The sequence below is a fragment of the Myotis lucifugus genome, unplaced genomic scaffold (assembly GCF_000147115.1).
Source record: "Myotis lucifugus unplaced genomic scaffold, Myoluc2.0 scaffold_239, whole genome shotgun sequence".
Lineage (NCBI taxonomy): Eukaryota > Metazoa > Chordata > Mammalia > Chiroptera > Vespertilionidae > Myotis > Myotis lucifugus.
The window spans coordinates 1,265,481-1,278,607 of NW_005871287.1; the positions used below are offsets into that span (position 1 = coordinate 1,265,481).

The 13,127-nt window shown below is 39.7% G+C and overlaps 1 protein-coding gene across 5 annotated transcripts in view; it reads left to right on the forward strand.

Annotated features, from left to right (window-relative positions):
• The window catches only part of MKL1 (megakaryoblastic leukemia (translocation) 1), a 149,054-nt gene that overhangs the window by 68,224 nt on the left and 67,703 nt on the right, over nt 1-13,127 (forward strand). The gene's annotated exons all lie outside the window — the stretch shown is intronic.

Consider the following 13,127-nt stretch of genomic DNA (forward strand, 5'->3'; position numbering starts at 1 on the left):
GGAGCTAATTTGGGCTCTAGGAGGTTGGAGTTAAAGTGACTTTTCAAGGAAGTAAGCAAACGATGAAAAGGAGGTAGCACAGCTAGGTAATGATAACAAAACAAAACTAAGAAAACACCACCTGTGTGAACTTCTTTTTCACCTACATCACCTCTGTCTCTCAACCCTGATATCTTGCCAGGAAATGTGCTATAATTACACAAAACCCTCCCAGGTTTGAGAACAGTTCTGGAAGATGATCGCTAAGTTAGAAATACTAACTCTGTAGGTGGTTCCTGAACTTTCTCCCTGAGGTTTTCTTCCCCTGCCCTCACTCATTTTTGGGGCCTGATCATGCCCCAAACCAGGGGTTTGAGTATTTCCCACTTAAAATCTGCTCCACAGGTGGACAAATAATTTATTATTTTCCTTAAACATAGCTGAGACAGCCTTATATTTTAAAAACAAACCATTAAAAACTAGTAGAAACCAAATAGGAAAGTGCAAAAAAACATAAACCCCAAACACAAGAGACACATTTCTAGATTATGGAATTTTAAGTGGGTTTTGTAAGAATTCGAGCAAAATATAAATATATCCTATATAAAAAAAGCTAATATACAAATAGACCGAACAGCGGAACAACCCAAACAATCGAACAACCAGTTGCTATGACGTTCGCTGACCACTAGGGGATGTGTCCGGAACATGGTGGGCATCGGCCAAGGCGGGATGGTGGAGCAGGTGAGCGGGGTGCCAGACCAATGCGGGGCACCAGTCACTGTCATCCAGGCAAGCCTCTGGTGGTTACTGAAAATTCTTTGCTCCTGTGCTCCGTGGTCCTGCCCGGCACTCGCACCCACTGCTAGCGCCAGCCTTGCTCTCATCCGCAGCTGGCGCCGGAGCTGCCGCTCGCACCTGCTGCCAGTGCCTGGCACTTGTCCCCATCAGCGGCTGCCAGCCCTGATTGCCCCTGAAGGCTTCTCCACCTTCCCCTGCTCCTAAGGGGCTTGCACCCGCTGATGGCGCCAGCCCTGCTCACACCCGCTGCTGGCGCTGGCCCCAATCACTCCGTGCCATCAGCAGGTGCAAGCGGGGCCGGCGCCGTCAGCATGTGGGAGCGCGCAGGAGCAGGCTGCTGCAGACGGGATTGGGGCCGTGATGGGAGGGCTGGGCACGGGCATGGAGGATGGACCAAGACCCACCCCTGTGCCTACTGCAGCCTCATGGCCCATAGTCCTTTCAAGGGTGCACGAATTCGTGCATTGGGCCCCTTAGTATTTAAAATAAAATAGTAGCTAACACTTAAATAGGGTTTACCATATGCCAGTGTCCCAAATTACTTACATATGTTAACTCTTTTAATCTTTACAACAAAGATATGAAATTGATGCTCTTACCCCCCCCTTTTGTTGTTGTTAATTCTCTATCCCTTTTTGCTTTTTTTGTTAATCCTCACCAGAGGATATTTTTTCCATTGATATTTAGAGAGAGTGGAAGGGAGGGACCAAGGGTGGGGTGGGGGGAGAGAGACAGAGAGGGAGAGAGCGACACATGGATTGGTTGCCTCCCGCATGCATCCCTACTGGGCCTGGATCAAACCTGACACCTAGGTACTTGCCCTTGACCAGAAATCAAAACAGTAACTCTTTGGTGTACAGGCTGACACTCTAACCACTGAGCTACCGGCCAGGGCTTATTATCCCATTTTACAGATTATGAAATTGATGGTGCAAAGTAGATAAGGAATATGTGAAATGCTACACACCTGGTAAGTGATAGAGCTAAGATACCATGTTCTTTACCACTACATTATATTGCTTTCCATGTGAACTCAAAATCCTTTTATCCCCAAGTAATTAGTAGCCCTTCACAGGCTACCCAATTTGTCTAAGTTCCTTTGTCCCCTTCTCTCAAGACATAGACTGCCTGTCTTTTTGCCCCCCTTCCTTCCCAGCCTTATCTTCCCCCTAGAACACTATGACATAATAGTTAAGAACAAAAAATACCTCAAGCCTCTTGCTCTTTTTGAATACCTATATTAAATTCCCTTGCCAAAACCGGTTTGGCTCAGTGGATAGAGCGTCGGCCTGCGGACTCAAGGGTCCCGGGTTCGATTCCGGTCAAGGCATGTAGCTGGGTTTCGGGCACATTCCCAGTGGGAGATGTGCAGGAGGCAGCTGATCGATGTTTCTCTCTAATCGATGTTTCTAACTCTCTCTCTCTCTCCCTTCCTCTCTGTAAAAAATCAATAAAAATATATTTAAAAAAAAAAAAGAATGACTTGTTTGGCCCAAACCGGTTTGGCTCAGTGGATAGAGCGTCAGCCTGCGGACTGAAAGGTCCCAGGTTCGATTCCGGTCAAAGGCATGTACCTTGGTTGCGGGCACATCCCCAGGAGGGGGTGTGCAGGAGGCAGCTGGTCGATGTTTCTCTCTCATCGATGTTTCTAACTCTCTATCCCTCTCCCTTCCTCTCTGTAAAAATCAATAAAATATATATTTAAAAAAAAAAGAAAAAAAATTCCGTTGTTCTAGACCTCCTCTTTGTATAGAGATGACTTTTTTCTTTTCTTTCTGCATTTAACTTATTTAGAAAGCTTTCCTATAAGCTCTAACCTCTGCCTAGAGCTTTCCTGGTTTTAACAGTGACTCTTTTACCTGTTCACAATGACCAGAAAGGATGCTGTTTTGAGTTACAGGGTAGTAAGATTTCTAACTCTATACCCATGCCAGAACCAGAATCATATGTTTGAAACTAACTAAAACCTCCTGAGTGTCTTGCCATAAACGTGCATTAGAAATTTTTTCCAATGTAGCAAATAGTTTCTGTGGATAAGAAGTAAATTTAAACTGTGTATCTATAGAGTAGGAATATTTTCCACGTGAAGGTCCTTGCTGGCCTCCTTCCCCCTTCTGAGCTCTGTAGTACTGAGCTTTCAGGAAGTTTTTAACAGCCGAATTTTATTTCTGCTAAGTCAGTCCATGAGATGTTTGCAAATCTTTCATTACCTTTATCCTGATCATCCCCTTGGAGTTAGGCTTTTGGTCAACTGAATTGGTTTTACTAAATTTATATTTGCTTCCAATTAAGGTGGTTAGCATATATATATATATATATATATATATATATATATATTTTTTTTTTTTTTAGAAAAGTCTGGGTGAATTTAAAGGAAAAAATATTTTTTTGATGTACTCATAGAATTTGCTAGGTGTTTCATGAAAGGTGTTTTAGAATCTAGAAAAACATATGGTCCCCACCTGCATAGAGATCATATTCTGGTTTAGATAATATTTAGTCCTGAAGTCATATTTGTACTTATGGACTAATAGGTGAGTGTCCCAATGTGCATGGTCCCACTTTTTCTTTTCCTGCCTACCTCTTCAACTTCACTTCCTGTTCTTTGTCCTTTTACATTATAGATTCCATTCACCGTTTTTTCTTCCTTCCTATTTTCTACCTGTTTTATTTATTCCTACTCATCCTTCAGGTCTTAGAGAATACCTCTCCCCTGTAGTGGTTTTCATTCTTTTTCTCTTTTTCACACACTTATACTTTGAGATTATACTTTATTTATGGTTTTTTTTATTGTTTAACGTGTATTTCCCTTACTAGATAATAAACTCTATGAATGCAGGTATTATATCTGTTATTGTTCATTTTGTTTTACCATTTTATATCCAGCATCTATATAGCTTGATACCTAGTTGATGCTAAATAAATGTATGTTATTGAATGATGAAGTGAGCATGAAATATTGGAAAGATTGGGAAGAAGAAAGCCACTCCTGGAGTATTTGGTATTCAGGTCCCCCAACCAAACTATTTCTCACAAAGCAAGTACAAACCGTCTTGCTAAGATGACTCTAGATCCTTTATAAGATGTAGTGGTCATGTTTTTTGTGCCATCTTTCTCTGTCCCTTACTCATTTTGAGAAAGGTGGTCCTCAATGTTGATGAAATGGTCAAGATATATAAACCTACAGAGTACTCGAATGTATTCCTATCACTTGATCCTGTTCTGTTCAGGGTTGAACCAGAAATTGTATCTTGTTTCAGGTAGGGCACTAGCACATATTTGAGAGCCCTCTGTTCCAGTAATTGAGTTGAAATTAATTTTTTTCTTTTTAATATACTTAGTTTTGCCTCAGGATTTGGGATATCATCATGGCATATTTAACTCAAGTGACTTAACAATTTTATTAAAATGGCAAGCATTCATTTTGAAATTTAATTACGTAAGCTCAAATCAAGAGTATTAGTGTCTGAGTACTTCTGCTCCCTGCCCGCTGATTTCTTACTTCCTGCATCTCAGAGCACTTTTAAGGTGAAGACGGACAATTTTTATGAGATATGTGGTGCTTCTGAAAGCTCTTGGCTTAGTGTACTCAGTTTCCAAAATTCTTTTCATAAGGACATCAGACAGCTTTAAATTTGGTGTGCTGGTAGTAGGATTAAAGTACCACAAACAGACTTTATTCCTTGGAAAACTTCCCTCCTAATTTCTTTTGTTACTTTAAGCTTTCTGAACTGTCTTTGTTCTTTGGAGGTGCTTAGACATTTCTTTTCCTAACAAAAGAGTTACATAAAATAAGATTTAGAAAATTTGTAGTTTAACAGATGCTCTCATAAACTAGTCATAATAAAGATGGATTGGTTCAAGTTTACAAATTACATTTAAGATTCAAATTGCTAAGTGGTGGTGTTATGGGTATGAGTTTCTTGGCTTTTCAGGATGTCATCCTTTTAGCCCTGTAGCTAAATATCAAGAGGCTACATGTTCAACCATAAAACTTAGCCTCTGCCAGCATTACATCAGTTCCACAAAACCTCATTGGCTAATTATCCCCTGGGACTAGGACATGGATTTGGCAGCTTGTGAAAGCTGCTTTTTCCAATTTCTCTCTTCCTGGCTGTGACATATCCCAAAGGAATGAAGTTGAGAAATAATCATCTTCTTTTGATAGTTCTCAACCTCTCATTCCCACAGTGGTTCTCATGGCCAGGGATAGAAGATTCCTTATTATTCCACTTGAATCCTATAGTTGATGATGTATTCTTTAAGTAGTGACCAATAAATGAGCTATGAGAAGGATGAGTGGCAAGGAACCTCTTGTACTTTGAGGTATGTTTCTGGATGGTTGTCTACAAGGATCCTAGTGCTTTTGTTTGGATTCTCTTTATATTATTACCTATTGAAAAAGCCGAAAGTTCTATATTGGGAACCAATGGGGTCATCATCTGTGTTAGCTGACATTTGGTATAAGAATTAGTATAGACATTTAACATCTCCTTTAATGAACACCTATAAAATAACTTTCTTGAGGGCAACCTTGGATAGTACAAAGAACTGTATGACCTTAAGCAATCCTCTTATTCTCCTTTAGCCTCAAATTTTTCATTAAATAATTTTTCTAAAAATAAAGATGTAGTACCTGTTTTATCTTCCTCAGAAAGTGTTGTAAGGATGGAATGAGATAACACGTGGACAATTTTACCAAGATTAACACTGATCTCCTACCCATGCTATTCAGTGAGCCCATTTTAGGCCTCTTACTTGATTTTTCTTTACCATTTGACCCTGTTTGATGCTGTCTCCTCATTCTATATTACTTGGGGTTCTTTGATTAACCTAAGCATAAAATAATTTTTTTTGAAAAGTATTGGATAGTCACAGCTTAATAAGAAGGCTGGATGATAAAGGTCAGAAAGTGAGCAGAGGCCCTCGCCGGGTAGTTCAGTTGGTTTAGAGCAGTGGTTCTCAACCTTCTGGCCCTTTAAATACAGTTCCTCATGTTGTGACCCAACCATAAAATTATTTTCGTTGCTACTTCGTAACTGTAATGTTGCTACTGTTATCGTAACAGTATTCAGTATATTACTGAGTCATAATGTAAATATCTGATATGCAGGATGGTCTTAGGTGATCCCTATGAAAGGGTCGTTCGATCGCCAACGGGGTCGCGACCCATAGGTTGAGAACCGCTGGTTTAGAGCATTGTCCCTCTATGCCAAGGTTGAGGGTTCAAACTCTGGTCAGGGCACATACAAGAACCAACCAGTGAATGCATGAATAAGTGGAACAAGTCAATGTTCCTCTCTCTCTCTCCCTTGCTTTCTCTAAAATCACTAAATAAAAAATTGAAAAATAAAGAAAAGGTACAGAAATGAACACATTTTCAACAGTGATGACCATGTCACAGAACTGGTCTGCAGAGGACACTTTCACGGGCACTGCTCACTGGATCTTCTTTGCCATTGCTGCTGGCCTGGTCTCCAACGAACTCTGGTTGCTGTTGGCATTGCCACCAGTAGACACTTGTGGCAGTGCCCTGAATAATTTCTGATTATACTTTCCACCTTTGTGTCATTCCCCCAATTTTTAAAATTCTAAATGGGAGAACCTTGTTGGCTAGACTTGGGCTGTGTTTGTGAGCTAGATGCCAGGTTACTGAGAGAGGGACTATCTGTTCCTCTTCAGCTTCTGTAGTAATAAGAGGGGCCTGCCTGCCCCCTATCATGGAATTTCCCCCAAATGGGAAAGGCATTCACATCCTGGGCAACTAAACTGTAGACACCATTCTCTCTCCAGTTTGCCTTCTATCTCTCAGTCTACTCTTCCTGCCTCTAAGTACTAGTATTTCCCAGGGTTAGTCCTTGACTCTTTTCTTCTCAGCCTGTACATTCTCTCTAGCAATCTCATCCCAACTTGTGGCTTCAACTATCACCTATCAGGATGTCTGTATCTGTATCTCTAGGGCATCTGTATCTGTATCCTGAGCTCTGGCTTCATTTAATCTGTGAATTCTTCCCACCTAGACATCTAGATGACTCATATACACTTCAGCCTTTTACATAGTTAAAACTGATGTCACCATTCCAGGACTACCCCTTCGTTCCCTAACTCTACCAGTTGCCTAACCAAAAAATTAGGAGTCATTCTTAATTCTTCTTTGCCTGTATTCCTCACATCTCTTTAGTATCTGAGCTCTGTAGATTGTACCTCTATTTAGACTTCTATTTTGTCTCATTGCCCTAGATCAGACTTCGATAATTTCTCACTGTGGTTTCAGTAGCCTTCTTATTGGTCTCCCTGCCTATAACCTCACTCTTCTAATCTGTCATTTATACAGTTGCCAACGTACTTTTTCCTACAGTCAGTTCTAATTATTTTTTTTTCTTTTCAGAATTATTCAACTTCTTATGGGGTAAAATTTAAACTATTATATTTGTCTATTTGGCCTCATGTTATTCAGTCATTTCTTATCACTTCCAACTTCAGTCCGCGGCAATGCTGAACTGCTTTTATAAAACATTCTGTGCTCTTTTGATTTTCTGTTTCTTTTCATATAATCTTCCCTCTGCTTTGACCTATTCTCTCCCTGCCTGCCAGACTACTAACTTCTACTCATCTTTCAAGTCCCAGCAAGAGCTGCCTCTTCCGAAATGCATGCTGTCTTTGATTCCAGACATACTTAGGTACTCCTGTGCTCACCCCATACTTGGTACAAACCACCAGAGCAATTGTTTAATTACATTATTGTTCCTAGCAGGTCTCATCATCATAAGGTCCTCCAGTGCAGGGGAGGTATCCTATTTCTGTTTCCCCAGATCCCAGTACATAGCAAGTATATAATACTTTTTATTTAAGGTGCTGTACAAATGTAATAGTATTTTTAACATAGGAATTTTCTTAAAAGTAATAAGCCCTTTCGAACTCTAAAGTTCATTCTTTTTTCTAAATGCTGGGGGCCAAAGGTTCAAGAGCTCTACCAGCCCCTCAGATGAGTTTACCTTCCCTGTGATCAGCCTTCTACTCTTCCCAACAAGTCGATTAAGCATACTTTCCTTTAGTTTTTCCATTCTTCCACCTCATACACATTTTAATCCTAAGTAATGATTTGCTTCATGTGTGACTCCATTTTCTTCCACAACCACCGATTCAGTCACTATGCTTTAATTATAAATTATACAGTGGCTGGAAACGTGTATTAATATTCTAGAGATTTCTCTAGAGAACCTGGAAATTTATCTGTCGATTTGGCTGGACTGCTGGTTCTGCAGTAACTTTTTCTCCCATTCCACAGCTCTCATCCTGGTTCTGTGCTCCTACTGGGGGCCTTAGCAAAGCAAACATTATATAGTTTAGCTTCACTCACATTTTATTTTTTAGGAGTTGGCTGCTGTCTCTTGATTTACTGCACTGGGAAGAATAAGTCTTGATTTTTATTTTTTCCTTGTTCCTCCCTCCGAGGGAGTCTGCGTCATTGAGAAATGTTTAACCTCATGGCCTTGCACAGAGGCTGGAAATTTGCCTAAGGGAACTTGAAGCTGGCAGTGTTTTTACTCAAATTCCCCTTATGGGGAGGGGGATTCCAGCAGGGCCTGCCAAAACAGGAAGATGTTGGGAAATTTTTTAGTAGCAAAGCAGTTGCCATTAGGTTACTGAAAAGTATTTGAAGAGTTTTCTGGAGATAAGCTTCAGGGTTTTGAAATCCTTCTGGGAGAAAGCTGTAGCTTCTATCAGGTATAAACAAAAATTCAGACTGAGGAACTTAGCTTTTCAGTTGTGTGGTATGTTGTTATAAGAAAACTTTGACCATTTGGATGAGGAAGAGAAGCTAACCAGAGAGAGTTTTAGGAGTTTAGAAACTGTCAGGGAAAATAGCTGTAGGCTGAGGCAAATCTCTAGGGATTATGGGGAAAACTTGGCTTTTTATCAATTCTGGATTATACTAAGAGTAGATCATCACAGGGATTTTCTTTGGCAAAGCTCTCTTTCAAATTCTTATTGTCACTGTATTCTGTTTACAAAAGCACTTTATTGATACAAACACTTAAGAGTTAGAATAGATGATCTCCCTATTAGGAGAAGGTGTGAACCAGCAGATGTTTAGAATATGACTACCTCTGCTTATTTTTATCTTTGTGTCACAGATGAGGAAAAGTTATACAGTTGTTTGCCTTTATGGAATGATAAGCTGAGCAGGCTCTGGGCCCTGACAATGGAAGAATTGTGTAGTTAGACCATTTGTGGCAGCTTTGTAACTTTCTGGAAAATTGGAAACAAGTACATAGTACTTCATACAAATACAGGCATTCCTGCCCACTCTAAAAGATACTAGTAGTTGCACTCATCCAGTAGGTTGTCATTCTATGCAATGGCTTGTACTGTTAGCATGGGTGGTTGAGGGTTGATAATATGTATGGCTACTGTGAGATTTCTCTTTTAACTAGCAAGTATTTATTATTGATGATATACTTAACACTCTGGTGGATACTCTGAGGGATTTCTGAGAAGTAGAAGGAATGATTCTGAGATTCAGAAAACGTATTCTTTTTGGAGATACAGGGGTTACAGAGAATTATAACTTCCTTAGAAAAGAGAGAGAAATAAGGTCAGGGAAACTTCAGAGAGGAGGGAAGAGTAGAGCTGGACCTTTGAGAGAAAGCACGATTTGGATAGGCAGGAGGAGTCAGAGAAGATAAGGGTAAATCAAAGGTGTATAGGTAGGAAGAGGATCCTTAAGGCAAGATCTGGAAACTAGGCGTGGTATTCGAGGAAAAATAAAGTTTTCTTCTTGATTAGAATTATAGATATGGGATAGTTGGAAAAGAAGATTGAGTTGCATAGGTAAAAAGGAACTGGATTATTGAGGACCCTGAGTGTTAAATTGAAGAGCTTGACCTTTATCAGATAGTGAGGAGTCATTTTAAACTCTTGAGTAATTATCAGTCTATTTCTTTCAATAATTACTGTTAAGTTGATTTACAGGCATCTATAAGAAATAATAGAGAGATCCCTTATACACAGTAATTAAGTGCTAAGTTTGTGAAAATCATTCCAAAATTTCATAAATATATGATATTGTACCTGATTTTTACACGCATACAGAAAAAGAATACATGTATATACATTATTTTGATAGACATGTAACAAAATATGAGGCATAAAATATGTGCCATGAGAGCAGGGTTCTTAGAGAAACAATAAATTACTTTTAGGAGGTGGTTAGGAAAGGCCTCATGGTACTAGTACCATAAGAAATTATTCACTCAGCCCCGCATATATCTCAGGCCTATGGTAGGTGCTGGGAGTACAGTGGTGAACAAGATAGACATAGTTCCTGTTGTCATGCAGCCTGAAATTTATTGGTGAAGGAAGACAAGTAATTATAATAAAATAGAATGGAGGTTATAATGGGAAATTTAGGATGCCATGGGAGAACAGAGCAGGGGTATCCAAACAATTCTAGGGAACATGGCAGGAAGGCCTTGCAGAAGAAGGAATGTGTAAGCTATGATCTGAAGTATGTTTCACCATTGAGAACTGTGTGAAGACCTGGGGGTGTGAAATGAAATAGCACGTTTGAGGAAGTGAAGGACTTTTGTTACAGTTGATGTAGAGAGACAGCGCAGAATATTTGGATATGAGTGAGGGCTCTGGAACCTGACTGCCTGGGTTTGCATACTGGATTTAACACTTACTAGTTGCCCTTGGACAGTTATTTCTTTGTGCCTCAGTTTCCCCATCTGAAAATAGATATAACAATAATTCCTACCTCACAGATTAAGACTAAATTATTTAGGACATATAGTGCCCTTAGATTAATGCGTGGCACACAGCAAGTGCTCAGTACATGTTAGCTATTACTGATACTGCTATGACTACAGCTATTAAATGTGAGAAGATGAATGGTAAAAATAACTTAGAGATTCAAGGAGGCCTAGAAATGCCTTAGGAGTTTGGTCTTTATCCTGAGACCAATGGGGAATCATTGAAGGGTTTTGAGTAGAGGCATGACAGTAGATTTGTATTTTAGAAAGATTATTCTGGTTTCAATGTAGATTAATTGAAGGGGGCTAAGAAAGGTGGCAGAGAGACCAAATAAGAGGTAGTTGCAGAAGTCCGGGTGAACTCTGGTATTCATGAGAAGATGCTATATTAAAAAGATGTTTGCTAATCTAGTCATTCAACAAATACTTATTAAATGCTGATTATGTGCCAGGAAGATTTCTCAGTTCTGAAGATAGAGCTCTCATGGAGCTTATGTTCTATTGGTCAGAGTGAAGTCAGTGACAATGAGCAAATACAATGTAATGTAATATTAGGAATGAGAAATGCTATTAAGAAATATAAAGCCGGGAAAGGGGATAGATGGTAAAAGTCTGTACCTAATTTAGAAAGGGTGCTAGGAAAAAGCCTTTCTAAGAAAGTGACATTTGAGCAGAGACCGGAATGAAGTGAAGGAGTGATCCATGCTCATATTCTGGGGGGAAAACTTTCCAGACACAGGTGCGATCGTGCTTAGCATGTTCAAGAACTAGTAAATATGGTGGGGGAATATGAGTGAGGAACATATATATCACAACAACAGAGGCCTTATCTTGTTCACTGAGCAGTATCAGACACATAGTGGATGCTCAGTGAATACTTGTTAAATAGATAGATGGATAGATGGAATTGTGAATGAATGACCAAAGAAATAATTTATTCTCCCAAACAAGCTTGGAATCCAGGAAGAAGAAGAAGAGAAAGTTGTGGGTAAGCTTCTCAACTAGGTCTTCCTTCTGAAAGGTTAAGAGTATGGACTCTGGCCCTAGCCAGTTTGGCTCAGTGGATAGAGCGTCAGCCTGTGGACCGAAAGGTCCTGGATTCGATTCTGATCAAGAGCACATCAGTTGCAGGCTCCTTCCTGGCCTGGGCAATGGTAGGGGCACATGCAGGAGGCAACCAATCGATGTGTTTCTCTCACATCGATATTTCTCTCTGCCTTTCCCTCTCTCTTTCACTCTCTCTAAAAATCAATGGAAAAAATTTCCTTGAGTGAGGATTAAAAAAAAAAAAAGAGCATGGACTCTGGAGCTAGACTGTTAGGCTAAAATCTTGGCTTTGCCATCTGCTAGATCTGTGACCTTAAGCAGTTTACTTACCTTCTCAGTGCCTTGGTTTCTTCATCTGAAAAATTGGAACAACGGTAGTACCTACCTTGTAGGGTCATTGCAGGGTTTCTCAGCTCAGCACTATTGACATTGCGGCTTTATAATTCTGTGTTGTGGGGGGCTGTCCTGTGTGTTTTAAGGTGTTTAGCTGTATACATGGCTGCTGCCTGCAGATGCCAGTAGCAACCCTTCTGTTGTAACAAGCAAAAATGTCTCCAGATATTGCCATATGTTCCCTAGGGTGGAGAGACAAAAATCACCTCGGGTTGAGAACCACATTGGTTTTGTGAGGAATAAAAGGGTTGATAAAGCACACAGAACAGTGCCTGGCACATATGCTGTTAAGATTAATATGGTGGTTTCTAGGGGAACATAAGTGTTTTTCAAAGCAGAAATTTAGGACAATTGAGTCTCCCACTTGATTAAGTAAATAACAAAAGTAACAAAACTTAAAGCACAAATGATGATGGAGTGTGAAAAAAGGGGTTTGTCTCTTCTCAGTAAAATGTATTTATGCACACGGCCACTTTCATTAAAAAAAAAATTTGTTGATTGATTTTAGAGAGGAGAAAGGAGAGAGAGAGAGAGAGAGAGAGAGAGAGAGAGAGAGAGAGATTGAGATTGAGAGAGAGAGGGATTTGTTGTTCCACAAATTGATGCATTCATTGGTTGATTCTTGTATATGCCCTGACTGCGGATCGAACCCATACCTTGGTGTATGGGACGACACTCCAACCAGTTGAGCCACCTGACCAGGACAACTCCTTTAAAATTTTAACTGGTCTAATAGGAACAAGGTGATACATAGCTTATTGTTACTTTAATCTCAACCCAACCTCTATAGACATTGCAGTCACATCTTGAAATGACAGTGAGATACAGATTATAAGGAATCGGGACGAGTACAAGATTTCATTAATAATAAAAGGCTGGGCATTCAGATTCTAAGGCACCTATTAAATATAAAAATGTTGCATAAAATTGAGTTTTGGTGCATAGTCTTTGTATCTATGCAAAACCTTTTCCTCCAGATCCTTGACAAGTTTATCTTTCTACAGAGATAATTTTTCTGGGGAACTTTATCATAGTGGTAAGCAAATCATGTTCAAGAAGGGATTATGTTTTATGTCCCATATTTTACCAGAATATTGATTTCATAATGTACTTCAATGTAATGTAATTATATATGAATAATTTTAGCTT